The sequence below is a fragment of the Octopus bimaculoides genome, chromosome 11 (genome assembly GCF_046866305.1).
Source record: "Octopus bimaculoides isolate indiv1 chromosome 11, ASM4686630v1, whole genome shotgun sequence".
NCBI lineage: Eukaryota > Metazoa > Mollusca > Cephalopoda > Octopoda > Octopodidae > Octopus > Octopus bimaculoides.
In genome coordinates this window covers 58,453,435-58,478,301 of record NC_142938.1, presented here as the reverse complement: position 1 = coordinate 58,478,301, position 24,867 = coordinate 58,453,435, and the positions used below count along the sequence as shown (strand labels likewise).

General features: G+C 34.9%; 2 protein-coding genes across 3 annotated transcripts in view; one reads left to right on the top strand and one right to left on the bottom strand.

Moving 5' to 3' along the window:
• LOC106876991 (uncharacterized) overlaps positions 1-24,867 on the top strand; it is a 616,967-nt gene that overhangs the window by 89,604 nt on the left and 502,496 nt on the right. The gene's annotated exons all lie outside the window — the stretch shown is intronic.
• Positions 1-24,867, bottom strand: part of LOC149133364 (biglycan-like) — a 34,563-nt gene that overhangs the window by 725 nt on the left and 8,971 nt on the right. The window lies entirely within an intron of this gene.

The following is a 24,867-nucleotide window of genomic DNA, read 5'->3' as shown; positions in this document are numbered from 1 at the left end:
GTCAACTCTGGCAGAATTTGAACTTCAGGACATTAAGACAAATGAAATACAACTAAGAATTTTGCCTGGTGTGCTAATGATTCTGCCAGCTTGCCACCTTTATCACCTTAATAATAATAGTAACAATAATAATAATGATTTATGCACAAGGATAGCTATTTTGAGCAAAGGGATAACTTGACTACATTGATCCCACTATTAAACTAGTACTTTATTTTATTGACTCTAGTGGAATGAAAAGCAAAGCTGACCTCAATAGGATTTGAAATCTAAGCATAAAGAGCAAGGCATTTTTCATAATACTCTTAAGATTCTGCTGATATGTTGTGCTAAACAAATAATGATGATAATAAAGGTTTCAAATTTTGGCACAAAGCCAGTAATTTTAGAGGGAGGGGATAAATTAATAATATTGATCCACTATTCAACTGGTACATTTTATCAAAATTGTTAGCCTAGAACTTTACAACAGCTTGGTATCCCATTCAGGGTGAATGTCATGATCTTGGGCTCATATGCCATGGAAACTGGGTAACTGGCCTTCTTAGTCCTAGGGCTCAAGGAAAATAAATAGAGAGAGAAATAATAAGGATTCTGATTACAAAATTAATTAAACAAGACACAGCTGAGGGAAAGATGCTCAAAGAGAAAAGGAAAATAAATAAAAAAGATCAACTCCAAGGAAGAGTAAATGCAACGAAGAAAAAAAAAGTGATAAACGAAGAAGCTAATTTGTTCAAATCACTGAGCTGGAACAAAATTGTTGAGAAAAACAACACAAGCTTTAGAACTCTGTAATTAACAGTCAGGTTTCTTTTTGAAGGCAAGTTCCCTGTAATCTAGAATGGCAGAATATTGGTAGTTTTACTTCAGATAATCACAGGTGTTACAGGATAGACTTACACTCAGACCAAACTGGAAGTAGTTGAAATTACATATTTCAGTTTAAGTGACAGCCTTGCTTAAGCTTACAATATGTTGGTTATTGGTGTGAAAAACAAGCTTTAAAAGCTAAAGATGGTAACAGGAGATGAGCTCCAATCCTGCTATGCTTAACTACACATTCTTCTAAGTAAATAAATATCTGCCTTCAGTTCATATTAAACACTAATCACAACTATTTGGTTGATCAATGCCCATATAGCAGTTTACTTTAGTAAATCAGACCAACTAGCTTGTGTGTCAATGTTTACTTCACTAATAAATTTTTATACAACAAATGTTCCTGGACATTTTGCCTTGCTTGTTTATTGTTCATCAGCTACAGGTTGGTATAGATTGGTCAGACCTATGATCCATGGCAATCCAGACATGACCATCCCATCGTTTTAAAAGTTTATAAGATGACACTGTCCATGTGATTTCCTATTTTTTAAAAGACTGCATAAATAAAAAAGATCAACTCCAAGGAAGAGTAAATGCAACGAAGAAAAAAAAAGTGATAAACGAAGAAGCTAATTTGTTCAAATCACTGAGCTGGAACAAAATTGTTGAGAAAAACAACACAAGCTTTAGAACTCTGTAATTAACAGTCAGGTTTCTTTTTGAAGGCAAGTTCCCTGTAATCTAGAATGGCTTGAGGGGATTTGACAGCTATTTCTAGAAAGTCTAACAATCACATAGAGACTTCCTTTACTTGTTTCACACCACTCATTCTATCAAGAGCAGTTATTTGTGAATACATGACCACAGCTGACCAAAGTTTCTTCAACAATCATAGACTTTCAGTAGTCATAATTGGAAGATTAATATATAAAGCCCTATGCTAAATGATTTGCAGAATTTAGTTATGGCTGAGGTCAAATTCCACCAATACCAACGGTTTTGCCTTTCATCTTGTCGCAATCAGTCAGGTCTGGGGTTATATACTTAATTATTCTTCCACTAATGTTAGAGATCTGTTCTTTAAACTCTTACTTGTTTCTCACATTGAACTTCAGCCATGATGAAATAACCATTTTTAAGAATTTAATTGATCATATTAATCCCAGGATTTAGTTTTGGGTCTAGTACTTATGGGCTGGATAGAGTTTACTGAGGTAAATTTTCTATGGCTAAATGTGCTTCCTATCGCTAACCCTCACCCGTTTCCAAGCAAGGTATTTCCCCAAGACCAGTCATGCTCTGACAGAATATTGGCACTGCTGGTGTGACAGTGACAATCATTTTACAACTAGCATGCTATGTCATGGCAAGCAGACACAAACATTCACACACACACACACACACACACGATATGATGGGTTGCCTTCAATTCCACCCTACCAAATCTACACACAAGGCTTTGGTTGGCCTTGTCATACATACATACAAATAGGTGCAGGTGTGGTTGTGTGGTAAGAAGCTTGCTTCCCAACCACATAGTTCTGGGTTCAGTCCCACTGCATGGCACCTTGGACAAGTGTCTCCTACAAGAGCCTTGGGTAGACCAAAGACTTGAGTGGATTTGGTAGATGGAAAACTGAAAGAAGCCTGTGAATCATTATCATCGTTTAATGTCTGCTTTCCATACAGACATGGGTTGGCCAGTTTGACTGAGGACTGGTAAACCAGGAGGCTGCACCAGGCTCCAATCTGATCTGGCAAGGTTTCTACAGCTGGATGCCCTTCCTAACACCAACCACTCCGAGGGTGTAGTGGGTGCTTTTTACGTTCCACTAGCACAGGGGCCAGTTAGGCAGCACTGGCACGGACTATATATATACATATGTATCTAGGCATGTCTTTGCATGTCCCTTACCATCACTTGACAGCTGGTGCCGATGTGTTTGCATCTCTTTAACTTTGGTTCAGGAGCAGAGACTGATAGAATAAATTCCAGGCTTAAAGAAAAAACAAAATAACTGAGGATGATTTGTTTGACTAAAAATCCTTCAAGGCAGTGCTCCAGCATGGCCATAGTCTGATGACTGAAACAAGTAAAAGATAAGATATATGGAGACATGACATCTTCAAGAATGACTGAGAACCCATTTGAAAGTATGGATACCCAGCAAGCAATACACAGCTTGATTCCAATGATAGGAACTGTTCTCCTCGGTCATATTTGTAAAGATCTTAAAATACTCTGCTTAGTCCATTGGAATGTACTACGCAGAGCAGGAGCACACATGAAGACATTAAATGTCGCTGAAGATGTCACAGATGTCTTATACTTTATATTTAAAAAAATTAAAAAACCATTTATATTATAGCTAATACACACACACACACACACAAATGTATGTGTATGTGAGAGAAAGAAAAAGAGAGAGAGGCAGGTTGAACTTGTGCTCATTCAATTCAATACAGTTTATTGTCATTGTATTTTTACTTTTTTTTGTTACAGTTATGTTGGAATTTCAATGTAAAGTTACAATAACAAACATTTCAACAGAATATATCTACACCCACCTCTCAATCTTCTACCGACATTCACACACAGCTGTATTTATATATGCACATGTATATTTATACACACACAAATCATGGGACCCAAATCATGAAATTATAGGAAATTTATGTGATTATTAGAATTCAGTGTACCCAGTGCAAACAACTGGTGCACAAAAAGTACAATGAGATCACAGGTAGGCTCAGAGAAGGATTCTGAATATAGTAGATACTCAGGACTAGTCAGCACCCATAAAATAAATTCTTTTAAAATGCTTTAAAAGCATCAGAGCTTGCTGTTGGCACTCCATCGCTTATGACGTCAAGGGTTCCAGTTGATCCGATCAACGGAACAGCCTGCTCATGAAATTAACGTGCAAGTGGCTGAGCACTCCACAGACACATGTACCCTTAACGTAGTTCTCGGGGATATTCAGCGTGACACAGTGTGACAAGGCTCTTTGAATTACAGGCACAACAGAAATAGGAAATAAGAGTGAGAGAAAGTTGTGGTGAAAGAATACAGAAGGGTTCGCCACCATCCCCTGCCGGAGCCTTGTGGAGCTTTAAGTGTTTTCGCTCAATAAACACTCACAATGCCCGGTCTGGGAATCGAAACTGCGATCCTATGACCGCGAGTCCGCTGCCCTAACCACTAGGCCATTGTGCCTCCACGCATCAGAGCTTGTGCCATGTATAAAGCACTGATGCCACATGTAAAGCATCCAATATACTCTGTAAAGTGGTTGATGTTAGGAAGGGCATCCAGTCATAGAAATCATGCCAAAACAGACAATTGAAGCCTAGTGCAGCTCTCTGGCTTGCCAATTCCTGCCAAACCATCCAAGCCATACCAGTATGGAAAACATTATGTAACGATGATGATGATTAGGGGGCTTCCTAGGAGCAGATGATAACTTCTGTTATCTAGTGACCTAATTAGTGATGGAGGAGCATCTTCCTATCCTGGTTATGACTGCAGAGCAGAATGCACGACATCTGTGTACAAAGTGTGATGCTGCATGGTGGTGAAACACATACTCAAATGCAGAGGCTGAAGCAAAGGGCGAAGAAAAGAAACAAGGTGAATCTAGAAAGTCTTGAATAGTGGTGGTTTCTAAAAAGAAAGAAAAAACCTATTTTTGAGTTGATATCACATAAGAAAGAGTGAAGATATAATTGAATGCATGAAGTGATGGTGTAAATTTAGATAGATTCCTAATAGATACAATTGTTGAAAACCATCTCTCTTTTAATAAAGCAAATAAGTAGAAGAGGAAGGAGAAGAAAACCGCTACACTTCAATTTGCTGGTCTAAAAGAAATGTGGTTATTCTAAAATCGCAGCAAGTTAAGCTATATGTATGACAAGCATAAAGGAACTCATCTTGTATGGTATTGATCAGTAAATCTATATCAGGATCTTGCCATGCTAGTACTAGTTATATACACTCAATGGAACAATGAACTGATTACATTCTAGCTGAAGCTTCTAGTATTCCTTGTAATATTAGCTGACCTAGCTAAGTCTACTATAATCTTGTTGAGATAGTGCTTTCCCTCTCCTCAAGGAAATGATCTTTAAGTTAGTCATGAGTAGCTTTACTATGTGTGTAATACATACTTATGCAGTCAAATTACAAGTTTTCTAAAAACAATTTTTCTATAAGAAAAGTACAAACAATAAATAAACGTCTAGAAATTATCCACTCATACAATAACTGTGGGAAGCAAATGTAAATATATTTAAGAAAATTCTTAAATTGCAGTATTGTAGAAAATGATAGGCTATGCATTATGATTATATTCTCCACTCCTTCATTATGAAAACAACCTTGTGCCAAGAGAAAGAAGAAAAAACATTACACACACACACATATATACATACATGTGTGTGTGCACATATATATGTGTGTGTATGTATAATCAAAAGTATTAGATAGAGGATTTGGTAAAGACATCAAAATGCTAGATTGGATCAAGTGGTTTAGCTTAATGCATCACTATTCTTCTTGAGTTCAAAACTCACGAGTTGACAAGATAAATCAATACCAGTAATATGCTGCAGCCAATTCAATCAACTGTAGCTTTTCTGCTCAACAAAAAAACTTTCATCCCTGAACCAAAAGAAATCAAAATCATCAAAGCCTCTACAACGATTAATTATTTTCCACAGATCCCATGATTTACAATAGCTGCTTTCTGCAACTAATATATTCCAACCCTAACCCCACCCCATTTACCAGGCTATATACAGTATATTTGTGGCAATCCTGCAGTCTTAACTAATTTCTTTCGGAAATTTACTTTATCAATATCCACAGCCTTTATTGAGTGGTGTTGTAAATTTGGTAAGTTTTGTAATACTTCTTGACACAACAAACAGTAGAATACAAGTTAAAAAAGATCTGTGACCCAGCACAGTGTTTCTTCTGTATTTTTTTATTTTTTTTTATTTTGTCAGCTTTTCTTTAATTTTACTGTAATGTCTCATTTTAATATATCAAATTAAGTTTTGCTGAAGATTCCTAAAAAGGATGAAATAGTACCATACATGGCTACAACTAACTAAAAATTGTAAGAATTTTGCCACAGATAAAAATAAAAAAATAAAAATTAGATATAAAGCCAATTTATAAAAAAAAACAAAGATGAAGATAGGTGTAGGAACAACAAGCAAGTGTATCAGTTTGACACTCGCGGGGGGGGGGGGGAGCGGAAAAGTCTTTTAAGTTTTGAGCCTATGCTCTTTGACAGAAAGGAATAAGAGGAAATAAATAGAGAGAGAATGAAAAAAACGTGTTGAGTTCAGTGATCCAACATGGTGAATGAGAGGGAGATATAATAATGAGAGGCTGAATGAAGAGGAGATAATTCATGGTGATCCCAACAAGAGGAGGTGCACAAGTGTGTGTGTATGTGAAAATGGTGTGCAAGTGTGTAAATGTGAATGGGGATGAGTGAGTTTGACATGTGTGTGCGTGTGTGTGTAGCAGTTGAGTGCGCACATGTATATGTGAATTCTTTGTATCCTTTTCATATACCTCGATTATAAATTAAAATTTCTAATCCCATCTCACGCTGTGAGGAGGTAGTTATTAACAGACATCCAGAGGGTACCAAGCATGTATTATTTTTTTTTAATGAGATTTATATCATCTGAAACACACTCCCCACATATAAAGGGGGGGGAAAAAAAACAGCTGACTGGATTTATCCTGGTTTTAGAATAGGTACACCATGCCCATTCATGTCTTATAAATTGTGCGTATAAAAGGGTTGGAGACAGGAACAACATCCAACCATAAAAACACTGACTCAGTAAGCACATTCAACCCATGCCAGCATAGGAAAAAACAAACATAAAATGATGATGATGAGTTTGTGATTGCTTGATGATGGTCATCATCAACATTTAATGCCCACATTTCATGCTTGCATGGGACAGACGGAGTTTATCAAGGCAGATATTCTACAGCCAGATGCCCTTCCTGTTATCAAACCCCACTTGTTTCCAAGCAAGGTAACATATCCCCATGGCCAGATAAGGTTTTCACAGAAGACTGGAAACAACCTTACTTGTATGATGATGATGCTCAGTTACAGCCACCGTGTGATATGGGTACACACACTCACATGATAGGCTTCTTTTAGTTTCTGCCTACGAAATCCACTCACACAGCTTTGGTTGGCCTGAAGCTATGGTAGAAGTCACTAACCCAAGACGCTGTGTAGTGGGACTGAACACAAGGCCAAATGGTTAGGAAGCAAGCTTCTTAACCACACAGCTAAGCTTTTACACAATGACAAAAAAATTTAATGCAAAGAATTGATAACTCTGCAACAAAAAAATTTCATAAAGTTACTACTGAAGCTTAGGATACAGTAGTGATTAACAGATAAGAGAGAATCTTCTGGATACAACACCGGTCTTAGGCAGCTAACTCACTAACAGTATATAATAGCATTGCTGTTTCATGAGAATGGTACCATATAGAACGAAATGCCTGTACCAAGTATGAACTCATGACTGCAGTAAGCTGGAATCTAACACCTCAGCAATTTCACCCCAACAACAATCGCTTTATTTATTTACATACAATTACAACTAACGAGTAATAATATATACTAAACAAAAGAAAATAACAAATAATAACGATCCAATGATACAAATTAGTAGCAATTAAATGAAACTAATGAGGGGTAATATAAATTATACTAAATTACTACCGAATGATAATATGAAGTGTGTATAATTGTTTTTCCTAGTCAACATTTGGCATTCACAATAGTAACAATCTGAGATATGCTGATGATATATATTACACATTAAAAAAAGTTCTTTTCTCACAACATAATAGAAATATAATTGAACTAAACAAATATTCATACTATGAGGTTAGGAAAATGACATCCAGAGTTGAACAGCATTCAACTTGGAAAAAGCTTTATTAAAATGAAATTAGTTCCAAAATGAAAAGTCTACTGACATTGTACTAAAAAAAAAAGTTAATATTTACTGTTAAAATATAATTAATGCATATGCCAAATAAAATGCAATTGTGCTGGTGCCATGTAAAAAGCACCCAGTACACTCCGTAAAGTGGTTGGCCTAAGGAAGGGTGTTAGGAGTTTGTGAGAGAGAGAGAGGTATGGATTAGTTAAGTAGAAATGGAATGTTACAAATGCATGTAAGAGTTATTGTTTGGGCAAAAAGAACTGAGCGTCAATACCTGGTTGTAACTATCTCAAGCCCTAGGACTCACAGTGCTGGCCATCCAGTTTCCATGGATCTCATTCCAGTGAATGAGATCATATTTCCCTTGAACGGAATGCCAGTCCACTGCAGAGTTATTCATTTACAGCTGAGTAAACTGGAGCAAAATGAAATGAAAATTTTGCACACAAGAACACATTTCAGCTGTAGAAACCATGCCAAATCAGACAATGGAACCTGGTGCAGCTCCAATGTATGTTAGCATGGAAAACTGACATTAAGTGAGGATGATGCTGATGATATACAAGAAGAATATATAGGCCCTTCACTACCAGTATATTGGGGGCTGTGAAAGATTCAGGTTCTGGTAATGCTACTGGGGAAAAATGTCTTAAACCACTACAGCATATTATTTTAGATCCTCTGACTGAAAACTTGGGGCCTTATTACTATAACAACCTATCTGAAACCACTCTTCGTCTTAAGGTACGATCTTCCAGTTTTAAAAAGATCTTAGTTAAAACCTTCCATCAAAATTGCATGTTAATTTATGTTGCAAACATCAACTTAATAATGACAAAATGATTTTACTTAATTCTCCATTATTTTCAAAATTAATTGAAACAAAAGCAGTGTATTTCAAAAGAAATATGGTAACAATAGTGTTATAACATCATTATTTCAAAAAAACAAAAAACAACAGGCCAGACTGGATGGACAAAACTGTGCCTAACTAAAGATGTCCATAATTTTTCTTTTTGTTGAATAATTTTCATATTCAATATATATATAAAACCAGCCACCATTTCTAGTTCACAGTTTGTCTTTTTTAATATTTGTTTCTTTTTAGCCTGTTGTAACCTTATCCAATAATGGTACTCACTCACTTTAAACAGCTGAGTGGACTGGAGCAATGTGAAATAAGGTGTTTCACTCAAGGACACAATGTGCCACCGGGAACCAAATTCATGACCTTACGATCATAAGCTGAATACCCTAACCATTGAGCTACATGCCTTTACCAAGTAAGATTAAAACTTATGGCTGACAAATTAGTTGTCTAACAACTTCACCACAGAGCCAGTTTGGTTGGCTGGTATAAAACCGAGGGGATTATTATAGTTGATATTCGATCAAGACCGTTTCTATAAAACTACTCCATTAAGTCATGTAAGCACAGCAAAAGAGATAAGGACTTAATGATGATGATCTTTAATGCATTTATTATTGGCAAGATACAAGTGACAAGGTTGTATTATACCTAATTAAAATACAAAAGGTCTCAAAATATTTCTTGCAATGAGAAATGCAAATATAATCAGGAATGACAGAGCCAAACTGAAAAGCAAACAACTAAACTTGAAAAAGAGAGAAGAGATGGGGGAAGAGGAATCATTTTCTTCTATTGTTTTAGGGAGAGGGAAAAATAAAAATGCAAACCGCATTATTTAGTAGAATGTAATTCAGCTAAATATATGAAATAGATAAATTAAAAAAGAACAATTTACAAAACTAAAACAAAAGCCAACAACTGACATCACAGCAACAGTTTCATGTTGATTTAATAAACAATAAAAGATAGAGGGAAGATAGAAAAAAAAGAAAAAAAGAAAAATTGATAAGCTATGTCAAAAAAATACGGCTACCTTGAACCAGTGGATGTTGCCATTAAGCAAAGTGCAGAGGAAGAGTTTTAGATAAACTGCTATATTTATAGTTAACCCATTTCATTTATATTTGTCTCCCTATAATCAATAGCCAGATTGCAAAAGAGGGTGAATGAACAGTGTGTTACAACAGTGAACATTTCTCATTATTGACTGGAAAGGCAGATTTGTAACTGTTCCATTTGTAAAACCACAAGTAACAGTGCTTGTTGAACGACTGGCAAGCTATTGTAGTACTGTTTTATTTTATTTTATATATTGGCTTGATTGTGAGACAACAAAGGGAAATAATACAGCTGACCAATTTATATTTCTTACAGGCGAACTCTTCAACAGAAACACTAGCAGCAGCAGTCCCCTTCCAGGCAATGTTTCTTTGCAATAAATATAGCCTAATAGCAATGTTGATAGACAAGAAGAATTGCTTTACATCAAAAAGTAATAATAAAAAGGAAGAACCTATTTTGAACTTCTTAATATCTCAGGAAGTTAGCAAAATAAAATAGAATAAAACGATAAAACTACAAGATTCTTCGATCTTGCAGTTTATTACTAAACGGGGGAGAAGAATTAACAATGTAAATCGAAAATTTGAAACCAGCAGTGTTAAAAGTATGCATGCGTGTGTGTTTATATGGGTATGTGGTAAAAGAAATTAGCTTCACAACTATGCGGTTCAACCCTACTGTGTGGCATCTTGGGCAAGAGTATTCTACCGTGGCCTCAGGATGACCAATACCTAGTGAGTAGAATTTTGTAGATGGAAACTGTGCAGAAGCCTATCTTGTATGTATGTATCTATTTGTCTGCCTGTCGATCTATCTAAACACACACACACACACATACATACATACATACGTGATGCATGGTTGGATGAGTGAGAGAGAGAGAGGTTAAGTGGAAATGGAAAGTTACAAATACATGTAAGAGTTATTGTTTGGGCAAAAAGAACTGAGAGTCAATACCTGGATGTAACTATCTCAAGCCCTAGGACTCACAGTGCTGGTCATCCAGTTTCCATGAATCTCATTCCAGTGAATGAGATCATATTTCCCTTGAATGGGATGCCAGTCCACTGCAGAGTTATTCATTTACAGCTGAGTAAGCTGGAGCAAAATGAAATGAAGATTTTGCACACAAGAACACAATGCATCAGCTAGACCAGGAATCAAGACCATGACCTCGTGACTGTGAGTGCAACATTCTAATTCATTAGGCTATGTGCCTTCATGCTCTCTTTCAAAGGTTGTTAAAACATGTACCAGCTATGTACTGGAGTTGATTCAATTGGTTAAACTACTACTTTACAAACTTGTGTCTGTATGCTAAATTATTATTGAAAAGTTTGGACTAAATGTCTTATAGTCCTGTTCTCGTATGTTCTGAGTTTAAATCATTCCAGGATTGACTTTGTAATTTTATATCACAATCGATCAAATTAATGTACCAGTATTATATTGGAATAATTCAAACTACATGACCTTCTCCCTTACACAAGATTGAGACTTGTCAAAACAAACCACTATACTCAGTTGTAAATTCTTGGTTCTGGTAAACATGGAACTTTACCAAGGACTAAAACAGTTGGCTTAATCCATTCATTGATTTTATATAGATCATTAACATATCTTGTTTCATTGTCATCTTCGTAAGTTTGTCCAGCTAGTAGAGACAATTCACAGGTTCCTTACTGATTTATAAAGTGTCCAAAAGGCAATTAATTAATTAACCAGATCTAATCGCTAAATTTGAAATGGTAAGTGTGGAAGAAAGTCTAGTACCACTTCATCGTTCACTGACTACAGTAAGTTAACTTGCTTTCTTTAGCAACGGGGTTTAAAAGGCTATTAATACTGAAGTGTTAGTGAAGGACTAGAAGTGCTTCAAGTAGCATATAAGAACCGGAAGGAAAAATATATGCCATTACAACACTCTGACAACAGGGATCAACACAGTGTATTAGTTTTGTTTTTGGTAATTAATTTAAGATTTTTGAAGTTCATATTGAGTTTTAGATGCCAAAGATAAAAATCGTTTGTCTACCTTCGATACTGAAATAGTTTATTACCTAACAAGAGCAGAATTTGTAGAAGTTACAAACTTTCTACTATAACTCCATTCAGATTGAGGATACTTTATAGGAATATTAAATCAACACGAAATAATTGAGTGGCATTCTATTTTGACACACGCACACAAACTCTCTCTCTCTCTGCTTGTCAGAAGGATGAAAGCCAAATTCTGAGGAATTATTTGAACCCAACTGACTCCTGCCCTTCAATGGCTACAGATTTTTATCAACCCTGAAAGACTAAACAGTAAAATCAACTTTGGTATGAATCAGCATGTGAAGAAATACAATTAAATACTAGCATGTATTTTTAAGGCACCCTATATTTTTGCAAACAATAATTTCTTACATAGATGCATACATGGCCACGTGGTTAAGAAGCTTGCTTTGTGACCACATGGTTTCAGGTTCAGTTCCACTGTGTGGCACCTTGAGTAAGTATCTTCTATAGCCTTGGGCTGATCAAAGAAGCTTTTCCAGTGGATTTGCAAGACAAAAACTGAAAGAAGCCTGTTGTTTATTTGTGTGTGTCTGTGTGTATACCCTTGCTTACATGTGATGGGTGTAAATGAGCATCATTTCATGCAAGAGAGGTTGATCATTTATAGTGTTCCAGGGTTGGCAACAGAAAGGGCATCTGGCCATAGAAAAATCTGCCTAAACAAATTCCATTTGGCACATGTAAGCAGGGGAAAGGTGGACTTTAAAATGAAAGCAAAACTGGACAAAGAATGAGACTTTTCTGTTGAAAATTTTGTAAAATAAAATATAAAACAGAGAAATTGCCAACATGAAGAACATTCTCACAGGGAGACACAACTTTACAACACTGATGGTATCTGTTTTCTAAATAACACACATTTTTTTTTGTTTTTAGAACATGACATGAAAGAATAATTTTTTTTTAAACAAAAGAAACAACAACCAAAACAAGAACAACAAAGGAAATAGGAAAATGAAATCTCTGACAATTTAAAATCCAAACCTTTTATTACTATTATTATTTTTATATCTTGATTTAGCCATTCTGAAGTGCAGAGATACCAATGATTAGAGGAAAAGCTAAAGAAAATATACTAGTACAAAGAGTGGAGAAGAAATAGGGGTTAGAAAGAAGGGTGAGTAAACGATGTGAAAAGTGTGGAGAGGGAGCAGGGGTGGGGTGAAGGAAAGAAGAGAATCCAATATTTTGTTACCCGGGTGTGTGTTTTGACACTTGCAAAAATGTTTTAGTTCTACCCTGTGTGTGTGTGTGTGTGTGTGTGTGTGTGTGTGTGTGTGTGTGTGTGTGTGGCAAAGTCAAAAACACCCTCAGTCTTCTTTCTGGCAGCAGTAGAAGAGTGAGGCAAGAGAACTTTAGTGGTTTGGTCAGTTGGCTTCTGTTGTTGCATTACTGTAGAATGTAGAAAACAAGCAAAGATGGAAAAGCACTTTGCCATATGCGAGAGAGAGAATTTCCCCTCTCACAGAGTCAGGGCAGATGGAATTATACTGGAGTTGAGAAACAGAAAAAAAAGGACAAAAGAAAGAAAATAGGGCCTGTTTTTCTAAGACAGAATTACAAAAAAGTGTTCTTCCTCATTTTTTTTTTATCTTTATTTTTTTGCACACAGAAATACATAAAGTAAAGAAAATAAATTTCAATTGCTTTCCCACAAAGACGGTCTTTTATTTTTTTTTTTTTTATTATTTTCTTCTTTTAATTTTTATTCTTCGTTGTTTCAAATATTCTACTATTTTAATCAATGTTGAAAATAAATATCATTGCAGGCAGAAAGGAATAATAGATTTCAGGATATGAAGACAGATCAATCAAAAATAAATATTGGATTTCAGAAAAGAAATAGATAGAAAGAAAAAAAAATTCTGAAACTTAATTATGTAATAGAGAATATAGATGTAAAATTATTGAGATCATAAAGTGTAGGTTTTTAATAAGAAAAAAAAATGAAGTTACAATATGGCATATTTGGGTTGGTTTGATGTGTGTGATCTTGTCAAAAGATAAAAACTGAAGACAAGGGGTGGTCAATGTCATTGGTTAGATACAAAAGGTGAGTAATCAAAGCAATAAGACTAATAAGGTAAAATAGATTACAAAAAATAACCTGATAAGAGAGAGGGAGGACTGTGGGGGGGGGGGGGGGGGGAAGAAAGAGGACAGGTTTTCACATCAGTCTAAGTAAAACAACCTTTCTGATAGCCGAAACTGCTATCTCCTTGGTGCCCCCCTGTAGATAGAAAACCTACACTTTTGACTCTTCAGCATTACAAAGAAAGAAAAAAAACAAAAAACTTTCAAATCTATAGAAAGAAAACATGTGGGGACCACTACAAAATAATAATAATAATAATAATAATAATAATCTGGAAAATAAGTTTTCTCTCCTACATTCAGATTGACAAGTGAAAGATAATATATATAAGTGGAGTATTCTCTTATTTGTTGTTTTCTTCATCTATCAAGTAAAACAGGAAAAAAAAAAAAACACACACACACACACACACAAAAAAAAAATCTTGATAAGCTGATTTTGCCAGCCTTCCTTAAAAACTTTAAATATATTGTTATAGCAGTGGTGACTGGTAGAGAGAGAAGTTGTGAATGTGTGTCAACCAACGTATATAGTAGGAAACGAGACAAGAAAAGAAGAAAAATCACAGAATTTGTAGGACAGATAGTTTAGGGTCTTAACTAGCAACAACCAACGTTCAAATATAATAAATAAGGAGTTCCCTTATATCAATTGATATATGAAAGAAAATCGTTTCGCAGGAATTCCAATAAGTTCTACAGACTTGAGCAACTCCTTTAATTCTCATTCCGATACTGAATGGCCGAGAATAATACACGCATTTTTACATATATATATATTCTGAGTGTTTGTATATGCATGTGTGTGTGTGTATATGTATGTATATATATATATATATATATATATATATATATATATATATGTGTGTGTGTGTATTTTTATACATGTGTGTGTGCATATATAAAAAACATTTGGTTCTGTGCTACAAGTTTCACAGGCTCCTAATGGGAACCCAACTCCTACTGAATGTGTTGAGTGTCCTTTTTTTTCATTTGTCCATTCATATATACACACACATTTGTATACTCAGTAGTTTATTTTTACGTCTATTTTTCCACACTAGCATAGGTTAGATGAACATATGATTGAGGTATGGCTTTTTTTTGTACAGTTGGATGCCTTCCCTGTTTTCTATACTTATAGGATTTCATATTTCATGTGTCTTCAAAGGTGCAAGGTCAATGAATGACCAACTGACAAGGGTAACGATAGCAACAGTAACTGCTACATATATATAATGTACACACTCTAGTTTATACAGATATGAATAATGTATACATCTCAATGCAAAGACACAGACACACAATAAAATGTCTCTTTTATTAAAAGAATTTAAAAAAAAGGTATAAATCTGGTGTCTGGTACTAACCCTAAATTTCTCCACTACAAGATCCCTGGCTTCCATAGATATACCTGTCTGGAACTGGCTTAAAAGTACATAATTGGAACCATCCTCTTACAAGCATAAAAAAAGTCCAATTAGGATTCTGTATGACATCATTTTAATGCAATTTTTAATAAGGTAGTCCCAAGAGGTTGGACATTGCTCATGACCTTTACATGAATCCCAGACTGATGTTATTAATGTGGCTGATATCCAACTTTTTTAACAGAAGGAAAAATATGAGGAGAGGAGAGGAGCTAGGTTTCTTCTGGTCAGAATGTTTGTTGCATGTCAGCTAAAGACACCTTACAACCTTTGACACAACAGGGAGGCATTTCATCACAATGTTTCACTTTTTAAAAGTGAAATTTTAAAATCTCTACAGATTTTCAATGGAAACTAGACCCAGCACTGAAAGTTACAATGTTTTGTATATGAATATGCTTATGCAACCAATGCAATCAAATATAGAAAAATAGGTAATGCGTGTGTATATGCATATTTCAAGAGTTCTTGTTCTTTCTTCAGCACCACATCCAACCCATTAACCACCCACAAACACATTGCTTCAATAGCCACTAAATTTAGTGGTGTAACACAAATGGATATACCAATTTTACATATTAAACACATTCCTGGCAACTGGTGCATACATACTAATTGCTGGTAGGTACACTGTGTTTTGTTATACAACCATAATGTTCTACCATGTATATCAAATGCTTTAGTAAGTCAATAATGTAACCTACAGTGTGAGCAGTCTATGTAAATCAGTTTACATAGAAATTAAGCACTGACAAAAGGAAATTTCTTACAACTAGTTCAATTCTACTGTAAATAAAGCAAAAACTGGGGGAAGTTACAGATAAACAGTCTGGAAATATAAACGTTGTCATGCATAGAATGACTGAGTAATCATCATCAATTTCATGTCCACTTTTCCGTGCTTGCAAGGGTCAGATGGAATTTGTCAAGGCAAATTTTTGTATGTCCAGATGCCCTATCTGTTGCCAGCCCCCTACACAAGGTGATATTTCCTCATGGCCAGACATGTTTTCCACAAACAAAAGACCAGAAGTGAACAACATTAACTTGTATGATGGGGGTTCTCATTAGCAACCATTGTGTGATGTCTAAACGAGGTTACACAGACATACACAATGTATACATATATAATGTAGATATCCACTCATAAACACACACACACACACACACAATATATATATATATATATATATATATATATATATTTTATATATATATATATCAGCAGGAATTTGGGCGGTACAGCATTCGATTCTCTGTAGTGGCTTGCTGGACACTCTTTTCTATCTTCTAAGGGTATTTATCCAATCTTCTAAGCTGTTTTTTCACAGCTATTCTGCATTCAAGATATACTTTAATTTCTGTAAAATACCAACTCATTTGGTGTTTCTAAGTTTGTTTATAAAAAAATGTTCTCACACACACATACACATATATATGTATACATTTATACATACACAGATATATAGTGTGTATACATGTATGAGCCAATATTTGGCTAAATTTAACAATAGACAAGGGTGTATATATTACATAATATGAAAAATATTGCTTCAAGTGAGTGTGATTAGACAGTAAAAGCAAACTACCTGGAATGATTGCAGTCAAATATGAAGAACTGAGAGAGTGGAGGAATCACAGTTTATGAATGTTTGAGTCAGTTAAACAAGGGAGCAAAATTAACAAAAAAATTTCTTCATCAGCATCGCTGAGAGGTAAGAAGGTCGATTCCCAACCACATGGTTCATGGTTTAGTCCCACTGTGTGGCACTTTGTGAGTGGGTTTGGTAGATGGAAGCCCATCACATGTATATATGTGTGTGTCCCCCCCAACACAACTTGAGAACTGATGGTGTGCTTATGTCCCTGTAGTTCAGCGCTTTGGACAAAGGTAACCAATAGAATAAGTACTGGGCTTTAAAATATACAAACACTGGGGTGAATTCATTCAACTAAAGAAAGAAATACTCCAAGGTGGTACCCCGGCATGGCCACAGTCAAATGACTGAAACAAGTAAAAGATAAAAGGTAACGTATGTATGAGATGCTTAAGTAAGCTACTCATACCCATGTATATATGTACAATATACACACAAATATACATAAATATAGACATATACACACAAAATCATATTTATATATACACATACAATATATACATGTATGTGAATATGATCTGAGGATCCAAGTATAGGAAGTTGGTAAGCTTCAAGCAGTGTGTAGCAGATATAGAGAAAAAAAAAAGTGGACAGTATATGCTAAGAAACAATAACTATTGGCATTGAAAGTTATACACGCTATGTGTGTGTCTGTGTGTGTGTACATATTTCGCAGTTACAAAAATAATGTACAGAAAATAGAGATATAAAATCTATTAAACTCCAACACAGATTTTTATATATTTCTATTCTTTTATTCTAATATTCAAACAAGTACTTTCATAATAGCATGAACAGAGAGAGAGAAAAAAAAAAAGATTACAAAGTTTCACCTGGGAATCGCACACACACACACACACACACACGCGCATGTATGTATCTCAGTCAAATTGTTCAGCCCAAGTCAGCAAAGCGGACGTTAAACGATGATAATGATAATATGCATATCACACACATATGCATGTGTGTATATATATATATATATATATATATATGTATACATATTTATATACATGTACATGTATATATATATATACATATACATATATATATATGTGTGTGTATATATAGTTATCTATATATGTGTATATATACTTATATATATATGTGTATAGAAACAGCGTAAGGATGATAAGAGTTCTCCACCATCTTGTCATGCACAAAACTGACAATATCAGTCTGGATAGGGGCCTCTGAAAACAGCCAGCATTTTCCCGTTGAGGGCCATAGGCTCACCTTTATCACAATAGACTGAATCAAGTGGGCAGGTAAGCTGCCTTCGACAGAGCTGGTGATATTGTATCTATGTATGTATGAATATATTATGTGCCTATAAACATACATTTTCATATATACACACATATATCCATACACATAAATATACATATATGCAGATACATATAGATGCACCATCAATTAATGCCCCTTTTTCCAAGCTGGCATGGGTTGGACACACATAAATATATAGTTTTGTGTATGCCTTCTCACACTGACTAAAATGATGGTAGGCTCTAATGGAGGATTTATTTAAACGATTATTTGAGGAAGTGTATTTTACATCTTGGATAGATGGTCATGGTTACACAGGCATAAAAATGTGTCAAAACAATTGTAGAGATTTTAAAAGAATGTTTGTTCTATTTTCTACTATTTATCTATCACACAGACATATGAATACATATATATTTACATACACACACATCTACTTACAGAAACCTCACTTAAGTCTCTCTCCAGACACCCAACTAATTTAGTCAAAGAAGAGAAAAAGTACTTGATATAAAAATAAAATGGATGGTCACATCTACAAAGGCTTTGATAGTACATCTGCTAGCATAGTGTTAAAAAAAAAAAAGCATTCAATACATGTATATATATATCCAAGTTAATTTATGTATTGATATGTCATTATTATCACTGTGCATATATAAAATTTTATGCATATACACTAAGGCACTCCATCGGTTATGACAACGAGGGTTCCAGTTGATCCAATCAACCGAACAGCCTGCTCACTCATGAAATTAACGTGCAAGTGGCTGAGCACTCCACAGACATGTGTACCCTTAACGTAGTTCTTAGGGAGATTCAGCATGACACAGAGTGTGACAAGGCTGGCCCTTTGAAATATAGGTACAAACAGAAACAGGAAGAAAGAGTGAGAGAAAGTTATGGTGAAAAAGTGCAGCCTTGTGGAGCTTTAGGTGTTCTCACTCAATAAACACTCACATCTGGTCTGGGAATCGAAACCGCGAGTTCGCTGCCCTAACCACTGGGCCATTTGCCTTCACTATATATATAAACACACACACACATATATAAGAGAACTAGCATAATGTATGTGTGTGTGTGTGTATTTATAGATGAAGCTCATAAATGATTGACATATGTAAAAATTGAGATAAACTGTACATGGATAATTTTTAAATCAGCTATTGATATTAAAAAAAATGCGAAAGAATAACCGAGATAATTTGATCAACTAAACCCTTCAAGGTGGTGCCCCAACAGACCAAGTAAAAGATAAAAAATATGTTTCTATTTGGGCATCAATATTCTTTTAGAGTAAATTTTAAGTAAAATATTAATATAGAAATTTGAAGGATTGTTTTGGTTCAATGGTAGAAAGTCTGTCATGCTTACAGTAGATGTGGGTCTGAGTCTACAGGCAGCCTTTGATATTTTTTCTATCCAAAGGGATTTTTAACACAATATTTACATGCTATTATTTATAGCTCTGTCTGCTTCAAGTTTCACCATTCGAAAAAAGAATTATTTCATTAAATTCATGATATGGATATATAAATGATAATCTATCTAAATGATTCATGACATAATTTAAGGAATGGCCGATATCTTGGGAATAGTAAGATTAAAGAAATCAAATATAGGAATGAATAAATATATTAAATTAAATAATAAAATGCATCATAATGAATAAACAGACTAAAAAGAAAGAAAAGAAAAACACATCAGAATAAATAAAGTTAAAAATAAATAAATAAATAAATAAAAACGGCTATAAGAGATGAAGCATCATAAGCAGAATCACTGCTGTACAAGCATCTTTCACTGTTCCATCCCCTTGCTCCAATTATTGACTTGCCATCAACAATTCTAAACACTACCGATTTAATTAATGCCACAGTCAGCTGCATTTTTATTATCAACAAACTGGTTTACATGTTGAGTGAAATAGTGAACAGTATTATACTACCAATAGGTTAATACTCCACCATTACACCTGCTATATATACATATATATATATACACACACATATATATATATACATACATACATACACATACACACACGCACACTGAAACGGGGCTTGTCTCTACTATGCTTTCTTTCCCTGCAGGATATTATAGTTATACAGTACGGCCTAAAGCAATCTGGGTCGAGGGAATAGTGCCAGAAATGGTAGAGAAGTCGGATAAAATGCCTTGTGGTATTTAGTTATGTCCCTTTATGTGCTGAGTCTAAATCCTGCTGTGATAGCTTTTCGTTCTCATGGAGTTGATAAAATAAGGTTGGTTGTTGCTATTTAGCCCCAGGTGTGATCCAAATAGACATATGATGGAATCCATCTCTACTGCGACTATCCTATCTTTATCTTTTTTTCCCCCTGCAGGCAGCGTATCTACAACTACATTATCTAACGTGTCTTTATTTCTTTTTCTGATAGTAAAGTGGGATGAGATAGACTTGGCTGTTATTTCGAGCAAGTCGAGTGATCAACAAAGACTAAAAATAATTAGAGTTAATTACTAAGGACATTTTAATTGCATTGTACCCCCACCATAAAAAGTGTGACCTCGTAGCTATATTCAAAATCAATATTACCATCATGAATAGCAAGACCATTTAAATACTGAATTACCCGGCAGTTATTGTAGTTTAATCTTGGTCACCCTGAACTTGCATTGCTTAGTGGTCAGGGTGTTGCACTCACAATCTCAAGATCATGATTTCGATTTCTGGACGGGGCAGTGTGTTGTGTTCTTGTGTAAAACACTTCATTTGGTATTATTCCAGTTCACTCTGCTGCAAATGAGTAACCCTGCAATGCACTGGCATCTTGTTCAAGGGGAATGTTGTGATCCCACACCATGGAAACTAGGTAACTAGCCCTAAGAGTCAGTCCTTGGACTTGAGTAATATCCAAGGGTTGACGACAAAGATGATGAACCCGATAGAGCAAACTTTATGATCAAAGACCATTTCAGGCATAGCCGTACCCATTTTTCTGGAAAGGTATAATACCCTTTCCAACATTTACCAAGGAATCATTGAATGATAAGATAGCAGTGTGTGGTGGTTCGAGGGAGATTTAGTTGCTATTTTTGTAGGTTGAGCAGTCAGAGTTTCTCTCATAGTGGCTCAGATATGCTGCATGTAGTATGTTCCCACAGGGGTTCTCTTTACATTTCCTTTAGTAAAGTACCAATAATATACTGGTACCCATTCAACTGATTACATCCATCAGCCAGAATATGTTGCTCTATCAAACAAAATGCTTGGTAGTATTCACTTACAATTCTTTAGATTCTGAGTTCAAATCTTGCTGCAGCGATCTTTGCCTTTTATCCATACAGAGTTGCTAAAACCACTGGTATTGCTATAACCAACTGCTTCCTTCTTGACTCATAAGGCCATTTTCCTGGTTTCCATGGTGCATATATTTCCCCCACTGGATAGGACGCAGGTTCATTACAGGATTACTAATTTTTGCCAGCTGAGTGGAGTGGAGCAATGTAAAATGACGTGTTTTGCTCAAGAACACAACACATCACCCAGTCCAGGAACCAAAACCACAATCTTATGAACATAATTCCAACACCTTAATCACTAAATCATGCACTGCCACTAACCAACTGCTCACCTTGTCAAAATTCAAGGCCATGTGTCTATGTAAGAAACTGTTATATAAAACTGTGGGTTAGCAGAATTGGTACAGTGGCGATTGGAATTTATACTTAGTTGCCTCGCTGTACATTCTGAGTTCATCTCTATTTCCAGTCCCTCTAGGATTGATAAAATAATGTACCATTCAAATAGTAGAGTTGATTTAACTGACCAAAATTTCAGGCCTTGCGCCTACAGTAGAAAGAATTATGATGTAAGGTGGTGAGCTGACAGAACTGTTAGATCATCAGAAGAAATGCGACTAAACATTCCTGCCTACTCCTTATGTTCTGAGTTCAAACCCAGCCAAGGTCAACATTAGCTTTCATTCTTTCAGGATTGGTAATATAAAATACCTATCAAAAACTGCAGTTGATCCGGGCAACTAACTCCCTCCCCACAAATTCTAGACTTTGAATCTATATTCAAAATGGAGCTGGTGAGCTGGTAGAATCATTGCTTAGCGGGATTTCTTTCAGCTTTACATTCTGAGTTCAAATGTGCCATAGTCAAATTTATCTTTCATCCTTTCAGGGTTGATAAAAAAAGTACCACTGAAATTAGTATAATAGGACTATCCCACCCCTTAAAATTTCAGGCCTTAGTCATATAATAGAAATAATAATAATAATTATTATAGTCAACTTAGCCTTTTAACCCCATTTCATGGTCAATAAAATAAGTAGCATAAGAGTTTTATGTTACATCACCCCCTTCATCTTCAAAATTATGAACGGCATAGAATACTTTGCAAGTTTCATCTCTGGAAGTTTTGATTTCAAATTGCACTGAAGCTGATTTTTCCCTTCCATCCTTCTGGGAGTGGATGATACTAACTACACACACACTCACAAACATTTTGGAAAATGGACATTAAACGATGATGATCTGTTTAAGAAAATGCTTGCCTCCACAGCATTAAAATTGAATAACGAGAAATGGAATACTCAGTGTAGTTTCAATTCATGTTAGAAATATCAGCATTTCCCTCAAATAAAACCCTGCTATCAAAGAAGGACATATTAATAGAGTACACAAAAGAAGGGATGGCCAGAGCTGGAAAGCATTTCATCCTAAGTCTGGACAATCATGACTAACGTAAGAGCTAAGAACATGAGCAAGAAATTCAAGAAAAGTAGTAAGATGCAAATAAATAATAACAATAATAATAATAATAATAATAATAATGATGATGGTAATAAAAGAAAGGTTAATGAAAAGAGATATATATGCAAAAGAACTGGCCCAAATCATTTTGATGCAATAACACTGAAACTTTCAGTGGAGATGAAAATAAATCAATTTGAAAAATCTATTCAACTCAGCTTGCAAGAATACAGAATATATATATTGTGCATATGTGTGTATATATATATATATATATATATATATATATATATATGAGTGTGTGCATGTGTATGTGGAAAGTACAAACAATAATTAGCAAGTTCATTATGTGTGTGTGGACTATCATGTATTTAAAAGTGGTGGGAGGGTAAACACTCATGTTTAGTTTTGTTCAAAAAGGAATGAATATTGTATAGCTTCACTTTTCTATTCAGGATTAATTCATTATCAGCAACTTCACTTCAAGAGGAAGTGATAGGATGGGAATAAATTTCAAAACATGCATGTGTGTGCGTGCATATGCATATATAGATATATATATAGAAACACACACACAGACATACATATATATGCATGTGTACGTATACATACATATGTATATATATGCATGTGTATGTATACATATACATACATACATATATATATATAATGTATAGGAGCAGACGTGGCTGGCTGGTAAGAAGCTTGCTTCGCAACCACATGGCCCTGGGCTTAGTACGGCTGCACTATAGTCTCAGGCTGACCAAAGCCTTGTGATGGATTTGGTAGACAGAAACTGAAAGAAGCTCGTTTATATATATATGCGTGTGTTTGTGTATATATTTATATATATGTGTAAGTATATATACATATGTATGTGTATGTGTGCGTATATATTCATATATATGTATGTGTGTAAGTATGTGCATATATATATATATATATATATATATATACACACACACATGTATGTATACATGTATATATGTCTGTATCTATAAATGTATGTGTGTATATATATCTATATCTATGAATATATATATATATATATATATATGTATATGTATGTATGTATATATATATATATATGGTATATATATGTATGTATGTACATATCTATGTATATTTATATATATATGTATATCTATGTATATATATATATATATATATATATATACATATACGCACACACACACACATATATATATATATATACATACGAGAGGCTATTTTAAGTTTCTGTCTACCAGATCCACTCACAAAGCTTTGATCGGCCCGAGGCTATAGTAGAAGACATCTGCCCAAGGTGTCACGCAGTGGGGACTGAACCCGGAACCGTGTAGTTGGGAAGCAAGCTTCTTAACACAGCTACTCCTGCCTATATATGTGTGTGTGTGTGTGTGTGTGTGTGTGTGTGTGTGTGTGTGTGTGTGTGTGTGTGTGTGTGTGTGTGTGTGTGTGTGTATGTGTGTGTGTGTGTGTGTGTGTGTGTATATCATCATCGCTTAACGTCTGTTTTCCATTATGGACCACTGCACCACTCTCCAATCTGATCTGGCAAGGTTTCTACAGCTGGATGCCCTTCCTAACACCAACCACTCTTAGAGTATAGTGGATCCTTTTTACATGTCACCAGTATGGGGACCAGCCAGGCAGCACTGGCATCGGCGTACTTATATAGATATGTAGGTTTGTACATATATATATACCTGTATATATATATATATATATATATGTATGGATATATGTATGTATATATATGTATATGTCTATATATATATGTCTGTATATATATGTCTATGTATATATGTCTATGTATATATATATATGTGTGACGTATGT